General features: G+C 34.5%; 1 protein-coding gene across 1 annotated transcript in view; it reads left to right on the top strand.

Annotated features, from left to right (window-relative positions):
* MGAT4C (MGAT4 family member C) overlaps positions 1 to 13,053 on the top strand; it is a 682,332-nt gene that overhangs the window by 587,588 nt on the left and 81,691 nt on the right. The window lies entirely within an intron of this gene.

Below are 13,053 nucleotides of genomic sequence, written 5' to 3' on the forward strand. Positions count from 1 at the left end.
GCATCAGCCTTCAGCTCAGGTCATGATCTCAGGGTCCTGAGATCGAGCCCCATATCAGGCTCCGGGCTCAGCAGGGAGTCTGCTTCTCTCTTTGCCTCTCCCCCTGCTTGTGCTCTCTCTCTCAAATGAATAGATAAAATCTAAAAAAAAAAAAGAAAAAAGAAAAAGAAAAGAAAGAAAAAAGAAAAAGAAATTTACCCTTCTTAAACAGAATAAGCAAATGCAAAAATCTCACACATTTGTACTAGCTCTATTTGTTTAGTATTTGTTGATTGGATATTGTAGAAAAAATATTATTACTGAATTTAAAGAACTAATCCAAAGAAAAAATTGATAAATAATAAATCTATGAGAATTACAATGAAGTCCTCAAACTGAAAAAAAGAATTGCCATTTTGCTTTACAAACAAGTCAGTGTTGGATAGGACTGTTAAGAATAACTAAATTAACATGATGTCTCAAAATATTTTTTTAAGTTTTTATTTAAATTCCAGTTAGCATACAGTGTAGTATTAGTTTCAGATGTACGATACAGTGGTTTAATCCATCCACACAACACCTGGTGCTCATCACAAGTGCAGTCCTCAGTCCCCATCACCTATTTCCCTTATCCCTCCCCACACACCTCCTCTCTGGTAACCATCAGTGTGTTCTCTATAGTTAAGAGTCTGGGTATTCCTTATTTTGTTCTCCACTGTCAACTTACATTTATTTTTTTATTGCAGATGATGCTGTCTTAGAGATTTCTTTTCAGCTACTAAATTATTTGTCAAATAAATGGATTCAGAGAAATGAAGGTATATTTCCAAACCACTTTGATGGCCTAATATGAACTCATTAGCCTACTTCAAAGTGTCATATATTAATTCCAATTTAAGAGGTCTTACTTTTAAACTGCTTTTAAAATTATTCACAAAAGTAAACCACTTTCTGGGTCTTTTTTTAACCAGGTTAATAACTTGGCTTTACATAACATCTCTTTACAATTTAAGACATTGTTTTTTAGGTAAATAGAAGTACTCAAAACAACTAGGGAAATAGCTTATGCCACCTTTGCTGCATATCTTTGGCTCTTTCCTCTCCTTTAAATTTTAAGGAAGTATTAATTTAATCTGTTGTTACAGTAAGAAGGTATACTCTATTCCATTCCTACATCAATAGGCATGGTCCTTTATATCCTGTATTTTACCATGCAAGTTTATATCCATATTGGTCTCCTCTCCCATTGATTGTTTTCACTCCAATGAAGTGTGACAGTTAAATCTTTTAAGTGAGATATAAAAGACATTAGTTATAATTCTTGTGTTTCTCTTCCCTGTTATTTTACGATTAATTCGACCTCTTGACAATACATATTTTCAGTAAGAAACATTATTCTTTCCAAAGATAAGTTTTCATCAAGGAAAGGTTTTTTTTGGAAAAATACTGTTTGATATATGAAATTCAGTAGAAGGTCTTCAACATGGGGACTGAAGGCATTGATTTCATTAATTTTAGTGCAAAAAGATGAAAACTGATAATGGGCATGCAGTCTTTGAAGCTGTAGGTGCGCACATTCTCATTAAATTCGTAGTCAGTCGGTAGAGTAGCAGGGGTCCGTTTATTTCCCTAGGATTTAGACGAAATTACCTCTCTCTTACACCTCTCTCACACCAGTATCACCATAAACTAAATGCAGCTTTTTCTGTGTTGCAATTTTGGATACCTAAATAGATGGTTTTGAAGTACCCGCTGTGATTTAGCCTGACTAAAGCAGTCAAGTTAACACTATGTGTCTCAAAGGAGAGCTATGCATAATTAGCTATCTCTAAATTTAGAAAGGTATCACTTTAAAAGATCATCTTACGGGCGCCTGGGTGGCTCAGTGGATTGGGCCGCTGCCTTCGGCTCAGGTCATGATCTCAGGGTCCTGGGATCAAGCCCCGCATCGGGCTCTCTGCTCCGTGGGGAGCCTGCTTCCTCCTCTCTCTCTGCCTGCCTCTCTGCCTACTTGTGATCTCTCTCTGTCAAATAAATAAATAAAATCTTTAAAAAAAAAAAAAGATCATCTTACAACAGAATTATAAAGATTTACCTTCTATCTCTGAACTGTTTTCTATCTCTACTTCTGCTCTGTCAGTTCATCCACATGGAAAGACCTTCTGCCCTCCACCTTTGTATTTGAAGGTATGGCTTGGGTTTTGCTACCAACACGTCTATGGAGGGAAATGGTCTTGCCCTCTTTTCACTTCCACTAATATCCATCCTCTGTGTTACTAACGGCGTGACAGTAGTCATCTATGTTTGCCTGGCTTTTTTCAGTGACGTTCTAAACTAGGACTCAAGTCTTCCTGTATTAACATTGTAAAGTCTTATCACTTATCTTACTAACTGATGATGTCCAGGTATCCTGAAGGTAACAACCATGTCTGACAGTAGTAATGAACATTTTTGTTTATGCATTTATTATTTAATTATACATTTTACTTATATATTTATTATTTATAATGAATGTAATGACTGTTGTTATTCACTGCTGATACCCAGTTAATATTTATTTTTAATGAACTGGAGCAGGAAGAAAAGAAATAGGTGTCTTGGCAAGGAATAAAAATGAATATAAAGTATCTTTCTATTTCACAATTGACAAGTGTATGGAAAAAATAGCAATAACAATAATACACTTCCATGTTAGAGTTATCATTAGTTTCGTAACAATCATAACTTAATTTTTATCAAGTAATTGACAGTGTGATGCAGAAATCTTGGGGCCAATCCTACATTTCTGTATGCCGAAAACATATAAAAGTATGTAGTCTATCTTCCCACCACCTGTTCTCCACTAACATTCAATTATGCTGCTAGCCCCACCTACTCATATTTAACCCAGGAAAGAGAGCAGTGGAAAAAATTCCAAAATTTTATTTGACCAAGTCTGCCTGAAAGTGACTCAGTTGTTTCTTACGTTGCTGAGAACTGGTGCCGTGAGATAAAAATAAATCTAGTGGCAAGAAAACTTTAAATTTATGCACAATTGAGTTTACCAACTATAAATATTATACACTCCACATAAGTGGAGTGAAATGAAAGTAGCAAATCATCAGTGTATGTCAAAGTAATTGTTGTGACACTGGATTTTTAAAATTAACAAAAAGTGTAGATGATCTCAACATGGAATGAGTGGCAAGCATTAAACAGCAGGAACCAGTGTAAGTTCTTGTCTTTTTTGGAAACAGTGTATAGATACTGATTAACCTTGAATATTCATGAAAAAAAATCTACTTTTAAGGTTGTATGTTTAATAACTTAGTGTTGACTCTCAGAAAAAATAGAAATTATTTGTATGAATTCTAAACTATTCAAGTAAAAAGAAATATTACCTCAAAATTCTCAATCTGTCCAACAATAATGGAAAGATAAAAAAAACAACAGAAAAGAGAAAAAAATGGTAGAAAACAAGAATGCCATTGCTAAGTCTAACATAGTGTAATAATAATAAATGTGAATTTTGATACATTTCCTTTATAAGAAATCTTGTATTACTATTTTCAAAAGTTTTGGCATGCAATATTTTTCTGGATAAATGAATGAAATAAAATAACCCAAGATTGAAAACAAAGAGAAAGGAAAAGACATAATAATAAAATCTGATAGAATAAAAGGTAAGAAGCTGAATTAGTAAAGAGCATTTTTTCACTTAAAAATGTAGCTTTAAAATGTAGGGAGCAAACACTAACAGAAATGATAGGAGAAATTGGCAAATGATCAATGTAGTAGAAAAATTTAACAGACTCCTCATAAATCAGCAGAACAAGAAGGCACAAGAGAGAAAATTTTAACAGGAAACGTACATTTTAAAAAGGTATCATAGAATATTTGTGAAAATTAACCATGTATCAAGCCACAACCCATCCTGAAGTGCATAAACCATACCTTTCATATTTTCTGGCAAAATCTCAATTAAAAAAATTAGAAGTTGATGTTATGAAAAAAAAATCTATACACCAAGATATTCAAAGGCCAATTCTCTTCAAAGTAAAATCTTAATTTAAAGAGAATGGAAAAGTTAAAACAATAAACTCTTAGAAATGAATGACAAAAATCACCAAATAAAAAGTCCCATGGGATTCAGCCAAACTATGATCGTTAAGAATAATCTTCGACAAAACAGGAAAAAATATACAATGGAAAAAAGACAGTCTCTTCAATAAAAGGTGCTGGGAAAACTTGACAGCAATATGTAGAAGAATGAAACTCGACCATTCTCTTACACCGTACACAAAGATAAACTCAAAATGGATAAAAGACCTCAACGTGAGACAGGAATCCATCAGAATCCTAGAGGAGAACATAGAGAGTAACCTCTTCGATATCAGCCACAGCAACTTCTTTCAAGATATGTCTCCAAAGGCAAAGGAAACAAAAGCGAAAATGAACTTTTGGGACTTCATCAAGATCAAAAGCTTCTGCACAGCAAAGGAAACAGTCAACAAAACAAAAAGGCAACCCACGGAATGGGAGAAGATATTTGCAAATGACAGTACAGACAAAAGGTTGATATCCAAGATCTATAAAGAACTTCTCAAACTCAACACACACAAAACAGATAATTATATAAAAAAATGGGCAGAAGATATGAACAGACACTTCTCCAATGAAGACATACAAATGGCTATCAGACACATGAAAAAATGTTCATCATCACTAGCCATCAGGCAGATTAAAATTAAAACTACATTGAGATACCACCTGACACCAGTTAGAATGGCCAAAATTAGCAAGATAGGAAACAACGTTGTGTTGGAAAGGATGTGGAGAAAGGGGAACCCTCTTCCACTGTTGGTGGGAATGCAAGTTAGTGCAGCCACTTTGGAGAACAGTGTGGAGATTCCTGAAGAAATTAAAAATAGAGCTTCCCAATGACCCTGCAATTGCACTGCTGGGTATTTACCCCAAAGATACAGATGTAGTGAAAAGAAGAGCCATCTGTACCCCAATGTTTATTGCAGCAATGGCCATGGTCGCCAAACTGTGGAAAGAATCAAGATGCCCTTCAACGGATGCATGGATAAGGAAGATGTGGTACATATACACAATGGAGTATTATGCCTCCATCAGAAAGGATGAATACCCAACTTTTGTAGCAACATGGACAGGACTGGAAGAGATTATGCTGAGTGAAATAAGTCAAGCAGAGAGAGTCAAGTATCATATGGTCTCACTTATTTGTGGAGCATAACAAAGAACACAGAGGACATGGGGAGATGGAGAGGAGAGGGAGTTGAGGGAAACTGGAAGGGGAGATGAACCATGAGAGACTATGAACTCTGAAAAACAACCTGAGGGTTTTGAAGGGGCGGGGGTTGGGAGGTTGAGGAACCAGGTGGTAGGGAGGGCACGTACTGCATGGAGCACTGGGTGTGGTGCAAAAACAATGAACACTGTTAAGCTGAAAATAAACAAATTTTAAAAAAAGTAAAAAAAAAAGAATAAGCTTTTAAAGAAAGATGCAAGTCCTATATGAAAAAATAAAAATTTAAATGCCATATTTTACTGAGAGATATAAAAAGGTCTTAAAATGGTGAGGCATCACTTTCTTGTGGAAGTTGGAAAGTTGTATACATTTTCTCTAAATTCAGAGCATAAAAATATGTTTACACCATATAATAATCAATTTTTTATTGGCACAAATAAAGAAAAATTCTTAAAGTGATTTAAGAATGCAGACATAAATCCTCATATAAAATACAATATGATTTATTAAGAGGGATAAAATTTCACTAAGTGTTGGATTATTCTATAAGTGGTTTTAAATGAGAATGAAAGTTTTATGCTATTAAATATATTATTTTAGTATTTGAGTTTTCATAGCATAGGTATGCATGATTTTTGTTAATAAAAGGATAATAATTTATAGAAAATTGCTATTTACTCGGAAAAAATAAAATTAGTATCCTGGTATATATATATACAGTTTATGCAAATGTGAAATAATTTTAGCTATTCAAAACAAATATGTAAGCTAGTCAAATGAAATACATAAGATTAAAAATAGCAAAAAAACTATAGAAATATGTACATGGACATATGTGTGTGTAATATATATATATATTTATAGCTATATACCTATATAGATATCCCGTTTTGTTTTGTAAAACCCATGTTTCCATATGTTTGCACATGTATATGAAAATTATCAGAAGGATTGACTGTGAAGATATTATTTATCGAGGAGAGAAAGTGAAGGAAGACTGGGCAATTTATATGTCACCTAAAACTACTGTGGAAAGATTGAGATTACAGAAAGCATCTAATATATAGTCTCTGCCTTCGGGCCATTCACACACTGTGATGGCTAGGCAAACCTAAATGAAACAATGCAGGGAATGAAGACAATATATGACTGTGCCAGAATGCATCCCATTGGCACTCAATCACACATGCCTCAATGGTTCCAACTTAATGTAAACTTCCAGGTAGTTGCATCAAAACTTTTCTCATAGCATGTGGTCAAATCATTTTGAACAGTTTCATAACTAAGAGCAAGGAAGGAACAAAATAACAAATTACATTGAAAATCCAACACCGCAATACTCATGTCCTAGTATTAAAATTTAGAAGAGGAAGAATGATGAAGGCCATGTAAAAGGGGAATTCAGAGGGCAATACAGAGATATCAAGTTAACTTTTTCATAAGAATATTTTCTTCTCTTGGTAAACATTATAAATTACAGTTTACACATCGCAAACAGTGTGACCTAAGTTCAGGAACTCCTTCTCCTAGGAAATGGTTTCCTAAACTCGGAGTCATTTAAGAAGTGTAGAGAAAGAGTCTATTAACTGATACTAAGTGGAATTCAGGCAGGTGTTTCTTCCGTTAGTATGTAAGTGTCAAATGACATGTTACTGCCCTCTATTTGACTAAAATTCTAATTAGAATTAGCTTGAAAATGAAACATTAGCTGGTTGAAAAGCAAAAAAAGTTCTTTTCAGTCCAGCTGTGGTAATGGCACATAGTACGAGCAGTTCAAGGTAAAGAATATTTCTCACTTAATGGATACCTGAAGTTTTCCATTGCTGTGGAAATTAGTTTGAATACAACTTCTCATTGAATTACTCTTAATAATGAGAAGAATATGCTAATTTTATATGAATTAAAGGTACTTAAATATACCTATCAAGTTTCCTTCCTTATTAAATACTAAATATCTCTGATAAATTCAGGAATGTAATGAAATGTCTGGGTCTATGGCAAGTAAAATGTCAAGGACATATACTCTTTATACCTGTTGTAAATTTCAGTATGTATTTTTATGGAGATCTTCTGAAAAGTTTACAAATGCAGTATCTTCATGTCACAATCATTTCTATTAAACAAACTGAAAAAAATAATAAAATTTTGTGTACTGTGATACTGAAAAGAATAACAGCTAGAAAGTATGTGGAAAACAGTAACTAGTACATATATTATGTTAATATTTGGTATTATAATAATGATGTCAATTTCATTGTTATTCTAAAGTCAATGTGAGGATTTTCTGGCAAACAAATGACTAAGCCAAATTATTTTCTATAAAATATACATATAGTCTACTTTTTCCTATACTTTCTTCCTATCTGTGACTATTTTATACAACATCTAAATTAAATATATTTAAATTAAATATCCACACAATAAACTGCAACCTATATATATATATGGGACTATTTGAATCAGGTCTTATTGATGGCAGGACAATTAGACTATGAAATTCTAAGCCTTAGATATCTACTGGATTAATGTAATATACTCATACTTGGAAGAAAGTCCAAGGTTTGGTTTAAAAGGGATGGTACATGGATATATGATCCTGAAGATTACCATAAAATGGGAAAAGTAGAAAAAGATTAACTAAAAACAGTCCAAGATACTACAAAGACAAAGAACCTAGAAAGGCAGAGAAACCAATATTCCAGAGGGCTAACTATGGGCACTGAGAAAACCATTAAGATATTATTTAGACTTTAGGTAGAAAAATCTACACTAGACAGGAACTAGTGTACCAAATTCATGGTCAAATTTCTTATGATGTTTTATGAAAATAAAGTCAGGAATAAAGTATCATCCCACAGCAGCAGAAGATCATAGTTTTCAAATGTCTCAATGTTATTCAAAATATACAGGATATAAAAGAATGACATAAATTGGAAAAACTCTGATAAGCTGATAAGAGAAAAAGTAGATTTGAGAAGAAAAGGTTATAAATGAAAGAAAAAAGTGTCACAAATGAAGATAAGACTGGGTGAAACACGAGTGAATTCAAGGAGTAAACAATTGAGATAGAAAATGGAAGGCGATTATTTTGTATTAACTAAAGAAAGAAAGGAAGAGAGAAGGAAAGAAAGAGAAAGAAACAGATATAAAATAAAGCAAAGACCTGAGGTGGGGGAGGGTAATGGAGTAGAACAAATACACAAGATATAAATTTTAAAATGTTTTATAAACTACATATTGTTTAGAAAATGTATATGTTTTTTAAAAACTATATATTGACAGATCATGCCATGTGCTTGGGAAAGTCAACCCATCACGGCCAGAAATGAGAACTGTTCTAGTAAAACTATTGAACATTAAAGAAAATAAAAATTTTTTAAAGGATATCCAGGCAAAACAATCAAGCTAATTATCAGGGAAGTAGTTCATGGTCAGATATCTGACAGCAACATTATTATTTTTTTTTGTCAGGGACAATGGAATCATATATTTAAGATTACCAACTATCAAAAATCAAAGGAGATAGTATAAGAAAAGTAGAATAAGTTAATGCTTGACTTACAGGTATTAACTAGGAGTAAATATTACTTCAAATTAGATGGCTTAGAGAGGGAGAGAGGGGAAAAAATAAACTACAAGCTAATTTCAGTATTGCTCATAGGTTAGAAAAATTAGAAAAGAACCTTTCCTACTCCTCTCCCCTCTATAAAACAAAGAAGAAACTAAAAGTATTCATAAGACATTAGTATATAAGTAATATCTAGAACAAAATATAACTGTTACTAAGTAACACAGTTGCTTACATATAAAATTCTAAAAAAATAGTTGCAAATTGGAGAAAACTGGTTTTAAGGATTCGAATAGCAGTTAACACTTTGAAAACAGATAAATTATTACAAAAAAAATTAAAAAGTAGTCTTTTCAATAAATGGTGTTGGAAAAACTGGACAGCTATATACAAAAGAATGAAGGGTGAACCATTTTCTTACACCGTACACAAAAATAAACCCAAAATGAACTAAAGACCCAAATACGAGACCTGAAACCATAAAACTACTAAAAGAAAACACAGGCAGTAATTCCTTTGACATCAGCCTTTACAACATTTTTCTAGATGTGTCTCCTCAGGCAAGAGAAACAAAAACAAAAAAACTATTGGGACTATACCACATTAAAAAACTTTTGCAAAGGAAGTCATCAACAAAACAAAAGGCAACCTACTGAATGGGAGAAGATATTTACAAATAATATATCTAATAAAAAGTCATATCCAGTACCATGCTGTCTTGATGATGACAGCTTTGTAATAGAGCTTGAAGTCCGGAATTGTGATGCCACCAACTTTGGCTTTGTTCTTCAATATTCCTTTGGCTATTCGAGGTCTTTTCTGGTTCCATATAAATTTTAGGATTATTTGTTCCATTTCTTTGAAAAAAATGGATGGTATTTTGATAGGGATTGCATTAAATGTGTAGATTGCTTTAGGTAGCATAGACATTTTCACAATATTTATTCTTCCAATCCAGGAGCATGGAACATTTTTCCATTTTTTTGTGTCTTCCTCAATTTCTTTCATGAGTACTTTATAATTTTCTGTGTATAGATTCTTAGTCTCTTTGGTTAGGTTTATTCCTAGGTATCTTATAGTTTTGGGTACAATTGTGAATGGGATTGACTCCTTAATTTCTCTTTCTTCAGTCTTGTTGGTGGTGTACAGAAATGCAACTGATTTCTGTGCATTGATTTTATATCCTGACACTTTACTGAATTCCTGTACAAGTTCTAGCAGTTTTGGAGTGGAGTCTTTTGGGTTTTCCACATATAGTATCATATCATCTGCGAAGAGTGATAGTTTGACTTCTTCTTTACCAATTTGGATGCCTTTAATTTCTTTTTGTTGTCTGATTGCTGAGGCTAGGACTTCTAATACTATGTTGAATAGCAGTGGTGATAATGGACATCCCTGCCGTGTTCCTGACCTTAATGGAAAAGATCAGTGGAACAGAATAGAGAGCCCAGAAATCGACCCTCAACTCTATGGCCAACTCATCTTCGACAAAGCAGGAAAGAATGTCCAATGGAAAAAAGACAGCCTCTTCAATAAATGGTGCTGGGAAAATTGGACAGCCACATGCAGAAAAATGAAATTGGACCACTTCCTTACACCACACACGAAAATAGACTCCAAATGGATGAAGGACCTCAATGTGAGAAAGGAATCCATCAAAATCCTTGAGGAGAATGCAGGCAGCAACCTCTTCGACCTCAGCCGCAGCAACATCTTCCTAGGAACAACGGCAAAGGCAAGGGAAGCAAGGGCAAAAATGAACTATTGGGATTTCATCAAGATCAAAAGCTTTTGCACAGCAAAGGAAACAGTTAACAAAACCAAAAGACAGCTGACAGAATGGGAGAAGATATTTGCAAACGACATATCAGATAAAGGGCTAGTATCCAAAATCTATAAGGAACTTAGCAAACTCAACACCCAAAGAACAAACAATCCAATCAAGAAATGGGCAGAGGACATGAACAGACATTTCTGCAAAGAAGACATCCAGATGGCCAACAGACACATGAAAAAGTGCTCCACGTCACTCGGCATCAGGGAAATACAAATCAAAACCACAATGAGATATCACCTCACACCAGTCAGAATGGCTAAAATTAACAAGTCAGGAAATGACAGATGCTGGAGAGGATGTGGAGAAAGGGGAACCCTCCTCCACTGTTGGTGGGAATGCAAGCTGGTGCAACCACTCTGGAAAACAGCATGGAGGTTCCTCAAAATGTTGAAAATAGAACTACCCTATGACCCAGCAATTGCACTACTGGGTATTTACCCTAAAGATACAAACATAGTGATCCGAAGGGGCACGTGTACCCGAATGTTTATAGCAGCAATGTCTACAATAGCCAGACTATGGAAAGAACCTAGATGTCCATCAACAGATGAATGGATCAAGAAGAGGTGGTATATATACACAATGGAATACTATGCAGCCATCAAAAGAAATGAAATCTTGCCATTTGCGACGACGTGGATGGAACTAGAGCGTATCATGCTTAGTGAAATAAGTCAATCGGAGAAAGACAACTATCATATGATCTCCCTGATATGAGGACATGGAGAAGCAACATGGGGGGGTAGGGGGATAGGAGAAGAATAAATGAAACAAGATGGGATTGGGAGGGAGACAAACCATAAATGACTCTTAATCGCACAAAACAAACTGGGGGTTGCTGGGGGGAGGTGGGATTGGGAGAGGGGGAGCGGGCTATGGACATTGGGGAGGGGAGGCTAACCATAAGAGACTATGGACTCTGAAAAACAACCTGAGGGTTTTGAAGGGTCAGGGGTGAGAGGTTGGGGGAACAGGTGGTGGGTAATGGGGAGGGCACGTTTTGCATGGAGCACTGGGTGTTGTGCAAAAAGAATGAATACTGTTACGCTGAAAAAATAAATAAAATGAAAAAAAAAATAAAAAATAATATGTAAAAAAAAAAAGTCATATCCAAATATATATAAAGAACTTATACAGTTCCACCCAAAAAATAAACAATTAATTAAAAAATAAGCAGAGGACCTGAATAGGTATTTTTCCAGAGATGTACAGATGGCCAACAGGTACATGGAAAGATTCTCAACATCATTAATCATCAGGCAAATGCAGATCTAAACCACAATGAGGTATCATCTCACACCAGTCAGAATGACCAGTATCAAAAAGACAAAAAATAACAAGTGTTAGTGAGGCTGTAGGAAAAGGGAACAACCATGTTGGAAAACAGTACAGAGATTCCTTTAAAAATTTAAAGTAGAAATGCTATATGATCCAGTAATCCCACTACTGGGTATTTACCCAAAAAAACAAAAATACTGTAGAAAAGATATATATACCCATATATTGATTGCAATGTTATTTAGAATAGCCAAGATATGAAAGTGACCCAAGTGTCCTCAATAGATGTATGGGTAAAGAAGATGCGGTATAGACAATGGAATGCTATTCAGCCATTAAAAAAAAAAAAAAAAAAGTGATATCTTGCCATTTGCAACAACGGGGTTAGACCTGGAGGGTATTATCCTAAGGCCATGGAATTGAGCCCTGTGGCTGTCTCCATGCTCAGTGTGGAGTCGGCTTGGGATTCTCTCTCCCTCTTCTTGTGCCCCTCCCCACCCCGGCTTACACTAAATAAATAAATAGATAAATAAAATCTTAAAAAAAAAAAAAACAAATAACTCGTGGAAATGAAAAGTACAACATAAGGAATATAGTCAATAATATTATAACAACTTTGTATGGTGACAGATGGTGACTACATTTTTTGTGTAAGCATTGCATAATGTATATAATTTTGGATCACTATGTTGTACACCTGAGAAAAATATAACACTGTATGTCAAATATGCTTCAATAATAAATATTAAAAAAGAAAAATTCTTTCAAAATCAAAAGCAAAATGACAAAAATAAACTTAAATGTATATTCTGAACCACACCAGAGGAAACGATATCAGGTCATCTTAAGTATTCCTGGGAGCACATCCACAAAGGGCTAGCATTTCCCTCCAACGTATTTAGAGCAGACATTTGTCCTCATGCTCTCAAGACTTCTGGAAATCCCGCCATCTCTCCATCGTCAAAGAGCATGTGCTAGCTGTTAAGTCTCTTTAAAGAACTTTTCTCAAAACTTCACCTAGCAACTTCCCCTCATATCTCACCAGTCAGAACGTCAACTTGGGTTACTTTGATCGGTATATAAATCTAGGAAATGGGGGCACCTGGGTGGCTCAGTGGGTTAAGCCACTGCCTTCGG

Source organism: Meles meles, chromosome 7, assembly GCF_922984935.1.
Source record: "Meles meles chromosome 7, mMelMel3.1 paternal haplotype, whole genome shotgun sequence".
In the NCBI taxonomy this organism is placed as follows: Eukaryota; Metazoa; Chordata; class Mammalia; order Carnivora; family Mustelidae; genus Meles; species Meles meles.